Below are 19310 nucleotides of genomic sequence, written 5' to 3'. Positions count from 1 at the left end.
GACAAGTATAGAAATCCAACACATAGCCGGCTCTTTGTAAACTCGATCCGACAATGCGCTTGGACCGCTCCTCTCTAAAAACACTTAACGAAAATTACAAAATTCGTTTCCCTTTTTTTTTTCAGCCTTTGCATTTTGGAGTGTTTGGGAAAATTTGAGTTTTGCTGCAGACCGTGGGGTAGATTCATAAAAAAGTTACGCTGGCGTATCTATTGATACGCCGCGTAACTTCTAGGTTGCTCCGGCGTATCTTTTTTCTGTATTCAGAAAACAAGATACGCCGGAATTTGACTAAGATCCGACTGGCGTAAGTCTCTTACATTGCGATTTACGCAAGGAATATGCAAATTAGGTACATACGCCAATTCAGAAACGTACGTCCGCCCATTTTTTTTACGTCGTTTACGTTAGGCTTTTTCCGGCGTGAAGTTACCCCTGCTATATGAGGTGTATCCTGTCAAGTATGGACGTCGTTCCCGCGTCGAATTTTGAAAATTTTACGTCGTTTGCGGAAGTCATCCTTGAATGGGGCTGTGCGTAATTTACGTTCACGTCGAAAGCATTGGCTTTTTGCGGGTTAATTTGGAACATGCGCACTGGGTTACTTTCACGGACGACGCATGCGCCGTTAGTCAAAAACGTCATTTACGTGGGGTCATGTTTTATTTGCATAAAACACGCCCACCTCTTCACAATTTGAATTCGGCGCGCTTACGCCGGCAGATTTACGCTACGCCACGGTAAGTTAGGGCGCAGGTTCTGGGTGAATACAGAACCTGCCTCACTAAGTTACGGCGGCGTAACGTATCTGAGATACGCTACTCCAGCAGAAAATTAAGCCAATCTACCTGAATCTACCCCTGTGTCCCCAAAGTCTTTACTTTACCTGTGTCCATCTGCATGCCTCACTGTGTCCATGCCCATGCCCTGCTGTGCCCATGCCTCACTGTGTCCATGACTAGACTGACGTTTAACATGGGAGTCTATGGAAGGGGTGCCCGGTTTTGAAAAATCGAGGCTCCCCGGCCGTAGGTCTCCCGGACAAAAAACTTTGCACACTTGTAGAGGAAGTGTGGGGCTACATGTGTGCCGGTACCGGGTCCCCAAATTCCAGGAGAAAAATGGCCATGTGTAGGCTTTAACCATGGCGTGCATACTCAGAAGCAAATTATGAGAAGGGAAATTTGCATAATCAGCCCAAAGGGTAGCGCCAATCGAATGGAACTTCCCCTTTATAGTGCCGTCGTACGTGTTGTACGTCACCGCGCTTTCCTCAAGCTTTTTTTTTTTTTCCACGATCGTGTGTATGCAAGGCAGGCTTGACAAGAATCACGTTGAGAAAAACTTAGTTTTTTTCCATGACATGAAAAATGGTTGTGATTACGCGGCTTTAGAGTCTCCTCTCTTCTTTTTTATACTCAGTTGTGACATGATGCTACTCTTATATCAAGACATCGCTTGTATATCAAGGCTAAATGTATTAAAAACAATTTTGCTCGTCTTGCAAAACGCTCTCAAACCAAGGTACTCTCAAACCAAGGTTTTACTGTAGTGCAGAAAATAGGACAGCATTTCCATGGACGGCACCCAGCGATATGGTCTGTGCTGGAACTGCTCAGCTTTATCTGGAAGGGTTAAATGTTAACATATAGCAGTCATGGGACTGTTTCCAGACTCATCACACCGGGCTGTTCACTCACCAGTCAGAGGTGTCAAGGACACAATTAATTACCAACATTGTTTAAAAAAAAAAGAAAGAAAAAAATGCAAACGTGTGAAGTTAAGTGGTCTAGAAGAGTCTAAATATATTCTGTTGTGCTCAGAGAAAGCATCTCGTTGGAATTTTTTTCCCCCCCATAGCGATGTACTAAATACAAAACTTCAGTGATCCACAGTTCCTGTAAAAAATACCGGCCACTTTATTAGGTACACCTTGCGAGTAGCAGGTTGGACCACCTTCATTCTTCGTGGCATAGATTCAACAAGGTGTTGGAAACGTTCCTCAGAGATTTTGCTCCATAGTGACATGATAGCACCACGCAGTTGCAGGTTTGATAGCTGCACATCCATAATGCGACTCTCCCGTTCCACCACATACCAAAGGTGCTCTATTGGATGAGATGTGGTGAGTGTGGAGGCCATTGGTGTACAGTGACCTCATTGTCCAGTGGTGAGATGATTGGAGTACAGTGACCTCATTGCCCAGTGGTGAGATGATTGGTGTACAGTGACCTCATTGTCCAGTGGTGAGATGATTGGAGTACAGTGACCTCATTGCCCAGTGGTGAGATGATTGGAGTACAGGGACCTCATTGTCCAGTGGTGAGATGATTGGAGTGCAGGGACCTCATTGCCCAGCGGTGAGATGATTGGAGTACAGGGACCTCATTGTCCAGTGGTGAGATGATTGGTGTACAGTGACCTCATTGTCCAGCGGTGAGATGATTGGAGTACAGTGACCTCATTGCCCAGTGGTGAGATGATTGGTGTACAGTGACCTCATTGCCCAGTGGTGAGATGATTGGAGTACAGGGACCTCATTGCCCAGTGGTGAGATGATTGGTGTACAGTGACCTCATTGTCCAGTGGTGAGATGATTGGAGTACAGTGACCTCATTGCCCAGTGGTGAGATGATTGGAGTACAGGGACCTCATTGTCCAGTGGTGAGATGATTGGAGTGCAGGGACCTCATTGCCCAGCGGTGAGATGATTGGAGTACAGGGACCTCATTGTCCAGTGGTGAGATGATTGGTGTACAGTGACCTCATTGTCCAGCGGTGAGATGATTGGAGTACAGTGACCTCATTGCCCAGTGGTGAGATGATTGGTGTACAGTGACCTCATTGCCCAGTGGTGAGATGATTGGAGTACAGGGACCTCATTGCCCAGTGGTGAGATGATTGAAATACAGTGACCTCATTGCCCAGTGGTGAGATGATTGGTGTACAGTGATCTCATTGCCCAGTGGTGAGATGATTGGAGTACAGTGACCTCATTGTCCAGCGGTGAGATGATTGGAGTACAGTGACCTCATTGCCCAGTGGTGAGATGATTGGAGTACAGTGACCTCATTGTTCAGTGGTGAGATGATTGGAGTACAGTGACCTCATTGCCCAGTGGTGAGATGATTGGAGTACAGTGACCTCATTGCCCAGTGGTGAGATGATTGGAGTACAGTGACCTCATTGCCCAGTGGTGAGATGATTGGAGTACAGTGACCTCATTGTCCAGTGGTGAGATGATTGGAGTACAGTGACCTCATTGCCCAGTGGTGAGATGATTGGAGTACAGTGACCTCATTGTCCAGTGGTGAGATGATTGGAGTAGAGGGACCTCATTGTCCAGCGGTGAGATGATTGGAGTACAGTGACCTCATTGCCCAGTGGTGAGATGATTGGAGTACAGTGACCTCATTGCCCAGCGGTGAGATGATTGGAGTATAGTGATCTCATTGTCCAGTGGTGAGATGATTGGAGTACAGTGACCTCATTGCCCAGCGGTGAGATGATTGGAGGACAGTGACCTCATTGTCCAGTGGTGAGATGATTGGGGGGTACAGTGACCTCATTGCCCAGTGGTGAGATGATTGGAGTACAGTGACCTCATTGTCCAGTGGTGAGATGATTGGAATACAGTGACCTCATTGTCCAGCGGTGAGATAATTGGACTACGTGACCTCATTGTCCAGTGGTGAGATGATTGGAGTACAGTGACCTCATTGTCCAGTGGTGAGATGATTGGAGGACAGTGACCTCATTGCCCAGTGGTGAGATGATTGGTGTACAGTGACCTCATTGCCCAGTGGTGAGAGGATTGGAGCACAGTGACCTCATTGCCCAGTGGTGCGATGATTGGAATACAGTGACCTCATTGTCCAGCGGTGAGATGATTGGAGTACAGGGACCTCATTTTCCAGTGGTGAGATGATTGGAGTACAGTGACCTCATTGCCCAGTGGTGAGATGATTGGAGTACAGTGACCTCATTGCTCAGTGGTGAGATGATTGGAGTACAGTGACCTCATTGTCCAGTGGTGAGATGATTGGAGGACAGTGACCTCATTGTCCAGTGGTGAGATGATTGGAGTACAGTGACCTCATTGTCCAGTGGTGAGATGATTGGAGTACAGTGACCTCATTGCCCAGTGGTGAGATGATTGGAGTACAGTGACCTCATTATCCAGTGGTGAGATGATTGGAGTACAGTGACCGCATTATTCAGTGGTGAGATGATTGGAGTCCAGTGACCTCATTGTCCAGCGGTGAGATGATTGGAGGACAGTGACCTCATTGCCCAGTGGTGAGATGATTGGTGTACAGTGACCTCATTGCCCAGTGGTGAGAGGATTGGAGCACAGTGACCTCATTGCCCAGTGGTGCGATGATTGGAATACAGTGACCTCATTGTCCAGCGGTGAGATGATTGGAGTACAGGGACCTCATTTTCCAGTGGTGAGATGATTGGAGTACAGTGACCTCATTGTCCAGTGGTGAGATGATTGGAGTACAGTGACCTCATTGCCCAGTGGTGAGATGATTGGAGTACAGTGACCTCATTGCCCAGTGGTGAGATGATTGGAGTACAGTGACCTCATTATCCAGTGGTGAGATGATTGGAGTACAGTGACCGCATTATTCAGTGGTGAGATGATTGGAGTCCAGTGACCTCATTGTCCAGCGGTGAGATGATTGGAGTGCAGTGACCTCATTGTCCAGTGGTGAGATGATTGGAGTACAGTGACCTCATTGCCCAGGGGGGAGATGACTGGAGTACAGTGACCTCATTATCCAGTGGTGAGATGATTGGAGTACAGTGACCTCATTGTCCAGTGGTGAGATGATTGGAGTACAGTGACCTCATTGCCCAGGGGGGAGATGACTGGAGTACAGTGACCTCATTGTCCAGTGGTGAGATGATTGGAGTACAGTGACCTCATTGCCCAGCGGTGATGATTGGTGTACAGTGACCTCATTATCCAGTGGTGAGATGATTGGAGTACAGTGACCTCATTGTCCAGCGGTGAGATGATTGGAGTGCAGTCACCTCATTATCCAGTGGTGAGATGATTGGAGTACAGTGACCTCATTGCCCAGGGGGGAGATGATTGGAGTACAGGGACCTCATTGCCCAGTGGTGAGATGATTGGAGTACAGTGACCTCATTGCCCAGTGGTGAGATGATTGGAGTACAGTGACCTCATTGCCCAGTGGTGAGATGATTGGAGTACAGTGACCTCATTATCCAGTGGTGAGATGATTGGTGTACAGTGACCTCATTGCCCAGCGGTGAGATGATTGGTGTACAGTGACCTCATTGTCCAGTGGTGAGATGATTGGAGTACAGTGATCTCATTGCCCAGTGGTGAGATGATTGGAGTACAGTGACCTCATTGTCCAGTGGTGAGATGATTGAAGTACAGTGACCTCATTGCCCAGTGGTGAGATGATTGGAGTACAGTGACCTCATTGCCCAGTGGTGAGATGATTGGAGTACAGGGACCTCATTGTCCAGTGGTGAGATGATTGGAGTACAGTGACCTCATTGCTCAGTGGTGAGATGATTGGAGTACAGTGACCTCATTGTCCAGTGGTGAGATGATTGGAATACAGTGACCTCATTGCCCAGTAGTGAGATGATTGGAGTACAGTGACCTCATTGCTCAGTGGTGAGATGATTGGAGTTCAGTGACCTCATTGCCCAGTGGTGAGATGATTGGAGTACAGTGACCTCATTGTCCAGTGGTGAGATGATTGGAGTTCAGTGACCTCATTGCCCAGTGGTGAGATGATTGGTGTACAGTGACCTCATTGCCCAGTGGTGAGATGATTGGAGTACAGTGACCTCATTGCCCAGTGGTGAGATGATTGGAGTACAGTGACCTCATTGTCCAGTGGTGAGATGATTGGAGTACAGTGACCTCATTGTCCAGTGGTGAGATGATTGGAATACAGTGACCTCATTGCCCAGTGGTGAGATGATTGGTGTACAGTGACCTCATTGCCCAGTGGTGAGATGATTGGAGTACAGTGACCTCATTGCCCAGTTGTGAGATGATTGGAGTACAGTGACCTCATTGCCCAGTGGTGAGATGATTGGAGTACAGTGACCTCATTGTCCAATGGTGAGATGATTGGAGTACAGTGACCTCATTGTCCAGTGGTGAGATGATTGGGGTACAGTGACCTCATTGCCCAGCGGTGAGATGATTGGAGTACAGTGACCTCATTGTCCAGTGGTGAGATGATTGGCGTACAGTGACCTCATTGTCCAGTGGTGAGATGATTGGAGTACAGTGACCTCATTGCCCAGTGACAACTGTGCGATTTCTATGCAGAGCATTGTCACCTTAATACAGGAAGTGGAAAATATAGCTACATCATTTTTTAATGTTGCCCTTTAAGCCTCGTCGCATGTTAGGATGTAAATTATTGGATGTTTACATGAGAACTTTTTTAGCAGCGGCAGCTTGGGGAAAAGGAGTGCAGTGGTTGTTGTTTTTATTGCATGTACATCAGCATTGCCACTACAACTAGAACATATCAAACTGTCATTGTTCAGATTCCAACTGTCATTTTTCAGGTCAAGTATGAATCCTGTTAATAATGGGAAAAGCAACGTCAAACACTGATACACAAAAGGTAGAACCAACTGCCCATTGTACAGCGCCATTGCATCCGGCGTAAGGAAGTCGTGTGACCATCACTCTGCATCCTCAACCGCACTACCAAGGCCCGCGGTACTGGTGTCCCTGTCGTGATGGGGCATAAAAAGTGTCATAATATCTGTGCCCCTATTGGCTGCTGGGCGAGGCGACGTATAGCTACGTGCTCTCGCCCAGCAGAGCCGACCTGCCGCCGTAAAACGCATAAAAAGTGTCATAATATCTGTTCTCTCTTAATGCATGAACCCGCAGTGGGGACACATAATCATTTATTTATGTGGTTGGAAGAAGATGTTTATTGGCGACTGATACCGCGGTGATATCCAGCTGGACTAAAAGATGAGATAATACATGAGTGCGCTCACGTTTATTGGATGCCCTGCAATAGAAACCATATGGCTTCTACCTCTGTATCTTGGCCGCGATGCAACACTCTCCCACTGGCAAGGCGAGGTGCCAGAGACCCACTGACAGTCTTTATAGACACAGCCGAGTATTGTATATTATAGAAAAAAATAACATAAAAATAATATTCCAATGGCCCATCCCCCACCTTTATTTTTTATTATTTCTCCTCTTATCCTCTACTATATCTTATCTCCATCTTCTCCTTCTTATCCCCCCCCCCCCCCCATCCCATTTACCCCACTGCCCACCTTGTGCTTTAAAACATAAAACCTGCCCTACCCATTCCAGAATATGCGCATTCCCAAACCAGTGACTATTCTGTCCTTTGTGACCAAGTTCAACTCTTACCCACTGGGCACTTTAACCCCCTTCCTGCCCAGGCCACATTTTTAGCTTTCAGCGCTGTCACACTTTGAATGAAAATTGCCCAGTCATAAAAAAAAAAAAAACTTTCATAGTTTGTTATAAAATTTTGCAAATAGGTAATTTTTCTCCTTCACGGATGGGCGCTGATGAGGTTATGCTGATGAGGCTGCATCTATTAGCGCTGATGGGGCTGCGCCGAAGGGCGCTGATGAGGCGGCGCCGATGGGCGCTGATGAGGCGGCGCTGATGGGTGCTGATGAGGCGGCACCGATAGCATACCACCCAACTGTCCCTGATTTCGAGGGACTGTCCCTGATTTCGAGACCTCCTCATTTTGGTCTGATCTATATAGTTGTATATAAAATGCACTTTTTATCTTTCAAAAAGTGTTTCCCAGTGCTAAACCTTTCATCCGATTTCTAAATTGCTGCATTTGTAAATTCCAAAAGCCAATATAAAGAAATAGTAGTGGTAAAAAAAGCACTTGTGGGTTTAACCAATCTTATTTTTTTATGTACAATTCTCCTTTAAGGGGGCGTGGCAAGGGGTGTGTCCTATGCCTACATACTTTTGCTGATAGGTGTCCCTCATTCCCATCTCAGAAAGTTGGGAGGTATGCGATAGGCGCTGATGAGGCTGGACGGATAGGCAGCACGATAGGGGGTACTGATGGTCACTGGTATTCAGCACTGATGGGTGACACTGATGAGGAGGCACTGGTGGGCACAGATTGGTAGAACTGGCAGGCACTGTTGGGAGGACTGCACTGATCAGGATACTGATAATCATTGCCCTGATTATCAGTGTACATGTACCTTTCAGAGAAGCTGGTTATCGGCTCTCCTCATGCTGTCAGCATCCGTATTCTATTTACATCCATGATCAGCTGTGATTGGACACAGCTGATCACATGGTAAAGAGCCACTGATTGGCTCTTTACCTCAATCTGTGATCAGCAGTCTCCTTCCGAAACCTCATATGACGCCCTTCCAGAACTAGCCGTTCGCGCTGTAGCGGTCATTTGGCGCGGTCGGCAAGTGGTTAATGGTGACACAGACAGCAATAAAAACTGACAAGCTTTCTAATGTTTCTCTGCTCTATCCAAAACTAAACCTCCTTCCAAAACTAAATCTCTATCCAAAACTAAACCTCCTTCCAAAACTAAATCTCTATCCAAAACTAAATCTCCGTCCAAAACTAAACCTCTATCCAAAACATAGGGCCAGATTCAGAGAGAATTACGTTACGCTGCGGCGGCGTAACGTATCCCATTTACGTTACACCGCCGCAGGTTTACAGCGTAAGTGCCTGATTCACAAAGCTCTTACCTGTAAACTTGCGGCGGTGTAACGTAAATCCGCTCGGCGCAAGCCCGCCTAATTCAAACGGGGCGGGCACCATTTAAATTAGGCGCGTTTTTGCGCCGAACGTTCTGCGCATGCACCGTTAGGAAATTTCCCGACGTGCTTTGCGCGAAATTACGGCGCCCCGACGTTTTTTTTTGAACGGCGACGTGCGTTACGGCGTTTCGTATTCCCGGACGTCTTACGCAAAAATAAAAAATTTATATTTTCGAATCGGGAACGACGGCCATACTTTAACATGGCTGTTCTAAAGATAAGCCATGTTAAAGCAGGCCTAACTTTGCAACGGGAAAAAACAACTAGCGACGACATAAGAGATTGCGACGAACGCGCGTATCTTCGTGGATCGCCGTAAGTAGTCAGTTGCATATTCTACGCCGACAGCAATGGAATCGCCACCTAGTGGCCGGCCTAGAATTGCATCCTTAAGATCCGACAGTGTAAGTCAATTACACCTGTCGGATCTTAGGGCTATCTATGCGTAACTGATTCTATGAATCAGCCGCATAGTTAGGACGGGCGGATCACAGAGATACGCCGTCGTATCAGGAGATACGCCGTCGTATCTCTTTTGTGAATCTGGCCCTAAACCTCTATCCAAAACGAAACGTCTTTCTATCCAAAACTAAACCTAAAATATTCAAAAGTGGGAAAAATATAAACCTTGTAATTGTAATTTCCCTGTAGTATAATTATTTATTTTTTTACTTTTCTTTTTCTTCTTCTATGTTGATATTTTATGGATTTGATATTTGCAAAACGAAAAACTCCAATAAAAATAAAAAATAAAAGATAATAGACGCAGCTAATTATCATCTCAGGGCGATAGTCACCAAAAGACAAAGACGTATTTAAAAAACGTACAATAGTCTTTTCTGTTTTGGTGAGTCGCTCTATAAAATCCTCATCATGCAGCTTTCCCATCCCAACTCGCAATCTACAATACAATGTAACAATATCTCACTTTTGGGATTATCGCTTTATTATCTTTTCTTTTTATTTTCTGCAGAATTGACGACTTAAAAAGCGTGTTTTGTTATTTCCATCAAACCCGCCTCGGGGGGGAATTGAGCCGTCAGGCTTTTAACTCATCAGCTGGAGGCTTTAAAGCTAAAAACATTATATTCATTATTTACCAACTAGAACTTTTTTTTAAATTGATTATTTCAGCTCTAGCTGTTTGGATGTCATTTACTAAAACTCACTAAACATGTTTTTCAAAAGGAAGTTGGTACAAGTACACAATCGGCCTCATTTAGGTCTCTGTACAGTGGAACCTCGGATTTTGAGGATAATCCGTTCCAGGAGAATGCTTGTAATCCAAAGCACTCGCATATCAAAGCGAGTTTCCCCATAGAAGTCAATGGAAACGAAAATAATTTGTTCTGCATTGACTTCAATGGCATGCAATACCGCATGCAGCCAGAGGCGGGGGGGGGGGGGCACCGGAGAGCCTCGGAAACGTCCGGAAAGGCCTGAGGACACCTCGGAAAGACTCCGTTCCTGAGCCTTTCCGAGGTTTGACTAGGTCAGCCGAGCTGTCCTTGGGTCTTTCCGTGCATTTCTGAACGGCGCCCCCCCACCTCAGGCCAAACACGGTACTGCACACCGATTTGGCCTGAATCCTGCTCGTTTTACGAGACAACACTCGCAAACCGAGTTAGGATTTTTTTTAAATACAGCACTAATTACCAGGGCTGGACTGGGACAGAAATTTGGCCCTGGACTTCATCCAGACTGGCCCACTTTGACAGGTCTCTCCCATGGCGGCCGGACGACTCCCGCACCCCCCGGCCACCCAAACCCCCTCTCCCCCTTCACTAGCCACTAGCCGTTCTACTTTATTAGAGTAGAACGGCTGGTACTGGTACTCTTATAGGCAGTACCAGTGGGGAAGCTAGACATTATTTCACCCGGCGGAAAGAATCAGGTCGGTGCCCCCCCTTATGGGACAAGATTAGGCAGAAGTGAGAAACTCCGAGGCCATAGCTGTTGAGTCAGCTGTCTGTCCCCTCCCCACATGCTCCTCTGTCGTCCCCCCTGCTCCTTTGTTCCCCCCAGGTGAGCGCTGTGGGGAGGGAGAGACAGAGGAGTGGAGGGGGGCGGCAGTCTGCTGTCACTGAAGCCAGCCCAGTGAGCCATTGGCCCACCGTTAAACTCCCTGTAGTCCCAATGGCCAGTCCATCCCTGCCAGTTACACTGTATTGTGTGGAAGTTCTATTAATGATAGATACAGTGAGGAAAATAAGTATTTGAACACCCTGCTATTTTGCAAGTTCTCCCACTTGGAAATCATGGAGGGGTCTGAAATTGTTACCGTAGGTGCATGTCCACTGTGAGAGACATAATCAAAAAAAAAAATGTATGATTTTTTTAACTATTTATTTGTATGGTACAGCTGCAAATAAGTATTTGAACACCTGAGAAAATCAATGTTAATATTTGGTACAGTAGCCTTTGTTTGCAATTACAGAGGTCAAACGTTTCTTGTAGTTTTTCACCAGGTTTGCACACACTGGAGGAGGGATTTTGGCCCACTCCTCCACACAGATCTTCTCTAGATCAGTCAGGTTTCTGGGCTCTCGCTGAGAAACACGGAGTTTGAGCTCCCTCCAAAGATTCTCTATTGGGTTTAGGTCTGGAGACTGGCTAGGCCACGCCAGAACCTTGATATGCTTCTTACAGAGCCACTCCTTGGTTATCCTGGCTGTGTGCTTCGGGTCATTGTCATGTTGGAAGACCCAGCCTCGACCCATCTTCAAAGCTCTAACTGAGGGAAGGAGGTTGTTGCCCAAAATCTCGCAATACATGGCCCCGGTCATCCTCTCCTTAATACAGTGCAGTCGCCCTGTCCCATGTGCAGAAAAACACCCCCAAAGCATGATGCTACCACCCCCATGCTTCACAGTAGGGATGGTGTTCTTGGGATGGTACTCATCATTCTTCTTCCTCCAAACACGGTTAGTGGAATTATGACCGAAAAGTTCTATTTTGGTCTCATCTGACCACATGATTTTCTCCCATGACTCCTCTGGGTCATCCAAATGGTCATTGGCAAACTTAAGACGGGCCTTGACATGTGCTGGTTTAAGCAGGGGAACCTTCCGTGCCATGCATGATTTCAAACCATGACGTCTTAGTGTATTACCAACAGTAACCTTGGAAACGGTGGTCCCAGCTCTTTTCAGGTCATTGACCAGCCCCTCCCGTGTAGTCCTGGGCTGATTTCTCACCTTTCTTAGGATCATTGAGACCCCACGAGGTGAGATTTTGCATGGAGCCCCAGTCCGAGGGAGATTGACAGTCATGTTTAGCTTCTTCCATTTTCTAATGATTGCTCCAACAGTGGACCTTTTTTCACCAAGCTGCTTGGCAATTTCCCCGTAGCCCTTTCCAGCCTTGTGGAGGTGTACAATTTTGTCTCTAGTGTCTTTGGACAGCTCTTTGGTCTTGGCCATGTTAGTAGTTGGATTCTTACTGATTGTATGGGGTGGACAGGTGTCTTTATGCAGCTAATGACCTCAAACAGGTGCATCTAATTTAGGATAATAAATGGAGTGGAGGTGGACATTTTAAAGGCAGACTAACAGGTCTTTGAGGGACAGAATTCTAGCTGATAGACAGGTGTTCAAATACTTATTTGCAGCTGTATCATACAAATAAATAGTTAAAAAATCATAAATTGTGATTTCTGCAATTTTTTTTTTAGATTATGTCTCTCACAGTGGACATGCACATACGATGACAATTTCAGACCCCTCCATGATTTCCAAGTGGGAGAACTTGCAAAATAGCAGGGTGTTCAAATACTTATTTTCCTCACTGTATGTGTTGGCAGTCTAAAAGGTCAGATGTCTGACTTCTCAGGTGTAGTGGATTAGCATGTCAATTATGTTTACTAAAAGAATGTGTTTTATGTAGCAGGTGCGATAAGCTGGAGTCATAACTCCTGCCATGTCAGCTGTAGTAATTAACTCCTCTAGATTTGGTGCCCGAATGTCTGTCTGGGATGTGGATTGAGGGGGGAAACTCGTTAAGCACCCATTGTGTGATGTTTTGGGTGGAGAGTTTCATTGTCCCTGTGATTACTGTAGAATGCTTGTAACTGTATATAACAAGGCTGAGTTACCATTAAAGCATTCATTCGTTTTGGAACCAGAGAATAGAGCTGTGTGCGTCTTGTTTATTCTGGGGAAATCCATATGGAACGTGTCTGCTGGATTGTGGAGTGTCGGATAAGATGTCTTGGGTGGAGTGGAATATCGTAAACGGTGTTAACCTCTGACCGTTACAGCTATCTTATGCCAATTTTTTTCTTTTGTTATATCAAATTCCCATACAGATGTGACCATAGGAGCGTTTCCTTCATATTTTCCGATCTGTGACGGTGGGTACCTCTGTTATTTAAGATTCTAATCATGGAGCTTTCCAATCCCAATCTACAATATAACGTTACAATGTCTCACTTTGGGATTGCTGTGTTACATTTTCTCGCCTTTTTTCCTTCTACAGAATTGACGACTTAAATATCATGTTTGCCGTTTCCTCCGAACCCCCCTCGGTGAGGAATTAAGCCGTCAGGCTTCTGTCTTTCCTTTCAAAACTCTTCAATTAAAATCTCTGAAGCCAAAAATACTATATTCATTTTTTTTACCAATTAGATCATCATTACATCGATTACAGCGGCTCTAGCTGTATGAGGCTCGGATGTTACAGACAAAAGACGTCTCCTCGCTTCACCTTGTCCCAAGTGCTTTTTACAGGAACAGCAAAATACATAATAAAATTACATAAACCATTATATTGGACAAATTTTAATTCTGTTTAACCACTTAAGCCCCGGACCTTTAGGCAGCTAAAGGACCCGGACAGTTTTTTGCGATTCGGCACTGCGTCGCTTTAATGGACGATTTCGCGGTCGTGCCACGTGGCTCCCAAACAAAATTGGCGTAATTTTCTTCCCACAAATAGAGCTTTCTTTTGGTGGTATTTGATTGCCTCCGCGGTTTTTATTTTTTGCACTATAAACAAAAATAGAGCGACAATTTTGAAAAAAATTCAATATTTTTTACTTTTTGCTATAATAAATATCCCCAAAAAATATATATAAAAAAATGTTGTTTCCTCAGTTTAGGCCGATACGTATTCTTCTACCTATTTTTGGGGAAAAAAATCGCAATAAGCGTATATCGGTTAGTTTGCGCATAATTTATAGCGTTTACAAAATAGGAAAGAGTTTTATTGATTTTTATTAAAAAAATAAATTTTTTTACTACTAATGGCGGCGATCAACAATTTTTTTCGTGACTGCGACATTATGGCGGACACTTAGGACAATTTTGACCCATTTTTGGGACCATTGTCATTTCCACAGCAAAAAAAGCATTTAAAATGCATTGTTTACTGTGAAAATGACAATTGCAGTTTGGGAGTTAACCACAAGGGGGCGCTGATGGGGTTATGTATGATCTCATCTGTGTTTCTAACTGTAGGGGGGTGTGGCTGTAGGTGTGACGTCATTGATTGCGATTCCCTATATAAGGGAACACACGATCGATGACGGCGCCACAGTGAAGAACGGGGAAGCTGCGTTTACACACAGCTCTCCCCGTTCTTAAACCCGGGGACCGATCGCGGGACTCCAGCGGCGATCGGGTCCGCGAGTCCTGCGCCCACGGAGCTTCGGACTGAGTCGCGTGCACCCGCACAACCCCACGGCTGGGCTTAAAGGGCAACGTACAGGTACGTTGATGTGCCCAGCCGTGCCATTCTGCCGACGTATATCGGCATGAAGGGGTATGTCGTTTAACCACTTCAGCCTTGGAAGATTTTCCCCCTTGAAGCAGAAGTAAACCCGCACACAAAAAAATAAAATAAAAACTGCAAGACAAAGGCATAATGAGCTAGTATGCAGCACATACTAGCTCATTATGAAATACTTACCATATATACTTGAGTATAAGCCAACTCGAATATAAGCCGAGGCAGCAAATTTTACCACAAAAGGGTGTCCATCTGCATGCCTCCCTGTGCCCATTAGGGTGACCACATTCCCAAACAGCCCTTCAGGAACCCCCTTCCCAAAAATCAGCTTTTGCTGTAATGAAGCACAGCTGGGGCAGCGGATGCGCGCTCTACCCAGAACAACTGATCACGCCCCCAAAAAAGGCAGCCGCATTGCCACTTTACTCACTGACAGCACTTGCCCTGCCTGGCCGAGACCCGTTTTACCTTGTTCCAACGCTGGCTTTACACTGCCCTGCTGTGATTAGGCACAAGAGGAGGGATTTATGATTTCTCCAAACACAAGCAGGGGGCGGGGATTGTGCCTCTCCAGACATTCCCGGTCAGGACAAGTGCTGTCAGTGAGTAAAGCAGTGATGTGGTTGCCTTTTTTGGGGACAGCAGATAGAGGGGAGGGGGGGGGTTGTGTCAGCTTTATTCCGGGACACTGTATTGTCCTGAAATGAAGGTGCCCGGGACCTTGGACAGACCTGCAAAATGCGGGACTGTCCCGGGCAATCTGGGACACGTAGTCACCCTAGTGCCCTATGCCTCACTGTGCCCATGTCATGGTCTGGGGCTGCATGAGTGCTGCCGGCACTGGGGAGCTACAGATCATTGAGGGAACCATGAATGCCAACATGTACTGTGACATACTGAAGCCGAGCATGATACCCTCCCTTCAGAGACTGGACCGCAGGGCAGTATTCCAACATGATAACGACACCAAACACACCTCCAAGACGACCACTGCCTTGCTAAAGAAGCTGAGGGTAAAGGTGATGGACTGGCCAAGCAGGTCTCCAGGCCTAAACCCTATTGATCATCTGTGGGACATCCTCAAACGGAAGGTGGAGGAGCGCAAGGTCTCCAACATCAACCACAGGGCCGATCCTAGGGTCACAGACGCCTGGGTGCAGAAATATTTCTGGAGCCCCCACATGGGCGTGGTCATCTTACTAATTCCTCCCCTTTACAAATGTTCCTATAGCAACGACTCAAACACAGAGATGCTCCCCTAAGAAGTCTTCATTAGTGTCCCCCCCAGCAGGTGTCCCCATAGATCAGTACTTGTCCAATAGATCCATGTAGCTTGGGCGCGCTGGGAGCAGAAGCACATTACAGGGGGCGGGGCATACGTGGCATCTTTGGTTACTTGGAGGGTGGCACTCGGAGAGCATTTCTGGGAGTGTGCGGGATGATTGGCAGCAGCTCCGGCCAACCCAGAAGCCTCTCATCACACCGCCTATGGGAGAAAAGCCGAGACACGCAGAGGGGGCGGGGCAGACAAGAGACTGCTCCATGTACACCGGACAGAATTAATTAGTGGAGCCTAGTGCCGGAACGTGTTCCAGTACTAGGCTCTGCTGTGGTACCCAGCCCGGATTGCGGGGACAGCGGGAGGTATGCGCTCGTCAGTTCCCAGCAGAGAGAGCAAGCAAAGTGGGGTTCCGCCTCTGGACACAGACGAGGAGGGAGGAGCACTTTGGAGCTTCCGCGCCCCCACCTCTGCGGCTCCTGGGTGCGGAGCACCCCATGCACCCTGCCTAGGATCGGCCCTGATCCACCAGCTCTGTGATGTCGTCATGGAGGAGGGGAAGAGGACTCCAGTGACAACCTGGGAAGTTCTGGTGACCTCCATGCCCAAGAGGGTTAAGGCAGTGCTGGAAAATAATGGCGGCCACACAAAATATTGACACTTTGGGCCCAATTTGGACATTTTCACTTAGGGGTGTACTCACTTTTGTTGCCAGCGGTTTAGACATTAATAGATGTGTGTTGAGTTATTTTGAGGGGACGGCAAATTTACACTGTTATACAAGCTGTACACTCACTACACAACATTGTAGATACAAAGGGCCAGATCCACAGTGAGAGTACGCCGGCGTATCTACTGATACGCCGGCGTACTTTCAAATTTCCCGCGTCGTATCTTTAGTTTGAATCCTCAAACTAAAGATACGACGGCATCTAGGTTTGATCCGACAGGCGTACGGCTTCGTACGTCTTTCGGATCGTAGATGCAATACTTCGGCGTCCGCTGGGTGGAGTTCGCGTCGTTTTCTGCGTCGGGTATGTAAATTAGCTTTTTTCGATGATCCACGAACGTACGCGCGGCCGTCGCATTCTCTTACGTCTTTTTACGGCGTATAGTTAAAGCTGGTATTTTGCGGCGTATAGATAGATTTGCCATGTTAAGTATGGCAGTCGTTCCCGCGTCGAAAATTAGAATTTTTTATTTTCTTTGCGTAAGTCGTCCGTGAATCGGGATGGACGTAAGTCACGTCTAAGTTTAAGTTGCGACGTCATTTCGCGCAATGCACGGCGGGAAATTTCGAAGCGGAGCATGCGCAGTTCATTCGGTGCGGGGACGCGCTTCATTTAAATGAAACACGCCCCCTAATCCCCGATTTGAATTCCGCCCCGTTACGCCGCTTGAGATACACTACGCCGCCGTAACTTACGGCGCAAATTCTTTATGGATTCGATTTAAAGCCAGGTAAGGTACGGAGGCGTAGCGTATCTTGGATACGATGCGCCGGGGCAGATCTTTGTGGATCTGCCCCAAAGTGTCATTTCTTCAGTGTTGTCACATGAAAAGATAGAAGAAAATATTTACAAAGATGAGAGGGGTGTACTCAATTTTGTGAGATACTGTATAATATTTCAACCTTGTATTTAGATCGGCGTAGCATGTTTTTTTGTTTGTTTTTTACCGACTTCAATCAGAAGGTTCTTGTATCGGTCTTCTTTGAAGTCGAACATCTAAGATGGAGATAATTACTCAGCAATCCGCTAATTAAGACAAGTTCAGAAGTCGTTTTTTTTACACGCTCTCCCTTCTCTGTTGATCTCCTTCTGTAATTACATGACGTCCATTACTTTCTAAATCCGAACAATCTCTTAATAAATCACAACGCTGAGAATTGTGGACAATAAAAGCAACGCCATGCGAAGCTCACGCCGGGAACGCGCAGGTCCCAGTCGTACGTCACTTTGATGTTTCCGTAATGACAGTCTAAATGGCTTTTAAAAAAAAAACATTGAATCGAATGACCCCACCCCCGGCCCCGGACCCTCCCCCATCCTACTTTACAGCAAAGTGCGCTAATTTGCCTGAATGCCACCCGCCTTAATAAGAGTCATTTCCATTCAATGTGTACTTTGTTATAAAGCTAATTGCCAAACTAACAAAAAGGTGAAATTGTGTTGGCGGGAAAAATCGCTTGCATCTTGCGGCAATTTTGTACACTTACATCATCAGCAAAGTGTATGCAAACCCAAAATCTATTTTTCCGTATATTTGATACAATGTATCACTCTATACAGTTTTCTATTAACCTCTTCAACAATTGGCAGTTTTCAGGGTCGGGGGGGGGGGGGGGGCGACTGGTACCGGGTTTTGCTTCCTCTTCCAGTTACTGTTAGAAACCATGAATCAGACCGAGACAGAAGTACAGTTAAAGTGGAGGTTCACCCTCAAAAAAAAGAGTCGAGCCATCCTACCGACAGAATGCCGTTTTTTTTTTTTTTTTCTCAGCACATACCTCGTTCTCACGATTTTCACCCCCCGGCAATCCCGCGGGACTGGGCGTTCCCAAGCACTTCCTGTGATTGACAGGCTTCCGAACGGCGCATACTGCGCGTCACAGGTTGCCGAAAAAACCCCGAACGTCGGTGCGGCTCTATACGGCGCCTGCACACCGACGTTCGGGTTCTGTCGGCAACCTGTGACGCGCAGTATGCGCCGTTCGGAAGCCTGTCAATCACAGGAAGTGCTTGGGAACGCCCAGTCCCGTGGGATTGCCGGGGGGGTGAAAATCGTGATAACGAGGTATGTGCTGAGAAAAAAAAAAAAAAAACGGCATTCTGTCGGTAGGATGGCTCGAGGATCCCTGAAAACCCTCCTCTTCAGAGAAGCCTATCCTACCCACACCTAACAACTGTATTTTAACTTTGCCCACCTGATCACCCCCCACATCTACTACCCTCTGATCCACTTCTAGATTGTGAGCTCTAACGAGCAGGGCCCTCTGATCATTCCTGTATTAAATTGTATTGTAACTATAATGTCTTCCCTGATGTTGTAAAGCGCTGCGTAAACTGTTGGCGCTATATAAATCCTGTATAATAATAATAATAATAATAATAACGAGGTATGTGCTGAGAAAAAAAAAAAACACTGGCATTCTGTCGGTAGGATGGCTCGACTCCATGTGATGTCAGAAATTTTTTTGAGGGTGAACCTCCACTTTAAGTCACACTTGTTTCATAATGATAAAAAGATAGACAGAGTAAGCGAGGTCAAGACATAGCCAAAGTTCAGGAACCGGATCAGATAGTCAGCCAAGCCAAATAGAGAGCCACAGAAGAACATGTAGAACAGCAAGCGGGATCAGGAGCCAGAAGGGACGTCAGCCAAGCAAAGTCTTCAACAGGAATGCAGGAGATAATCTCTGTGATGTTGACCCAGGGGGAAGGCAGAGAGCAACTGAACTGGAAGGCTT

The 19310-nt window shown here is 46.5% G+C and overlaps 2 protein-coding genes across 3 annotated transcripts in view; one reads left to right on the top strand and one right to left on the bottom strand.

Moving 5' to 3' along the window:
* Positions 1-19310, top strand: part of PDCD5 (programmed cell death 5) — a 302413-nt gene that overhangs the window by 133511 nt on the left and 149592 nt on the right. The gene's annotated exons all lie outside the window — the stretch shown is intronic.
* The window catches only part of MYLK3 (myosin light chain kinase 3), a 61655-nt gene that overhangs the window by 31768 nt on the left and 10577 nt on the right, over positions 1-19310 (bottom strand). The gene's annotated exons all lie outside the window — the stretch shown is intronic.

This window comes from Rana temporaria, chromosome 11, assembly GCF_905171775.1.
Source record: "Rana temporaria chromosome 11, aRanTem1.1, whole genome shotgun sequence".
Classification (NCBI taxonomy): Eukaryota; Metazoa; Chordata; class Amphibia; order Anura; family Ranidae; genus Rana; species Rana temporaria.
Note: the sequence above shows the minus strand (reverse complement) of the source record. Positions and strands in the feature narration are given on the sequence as shown.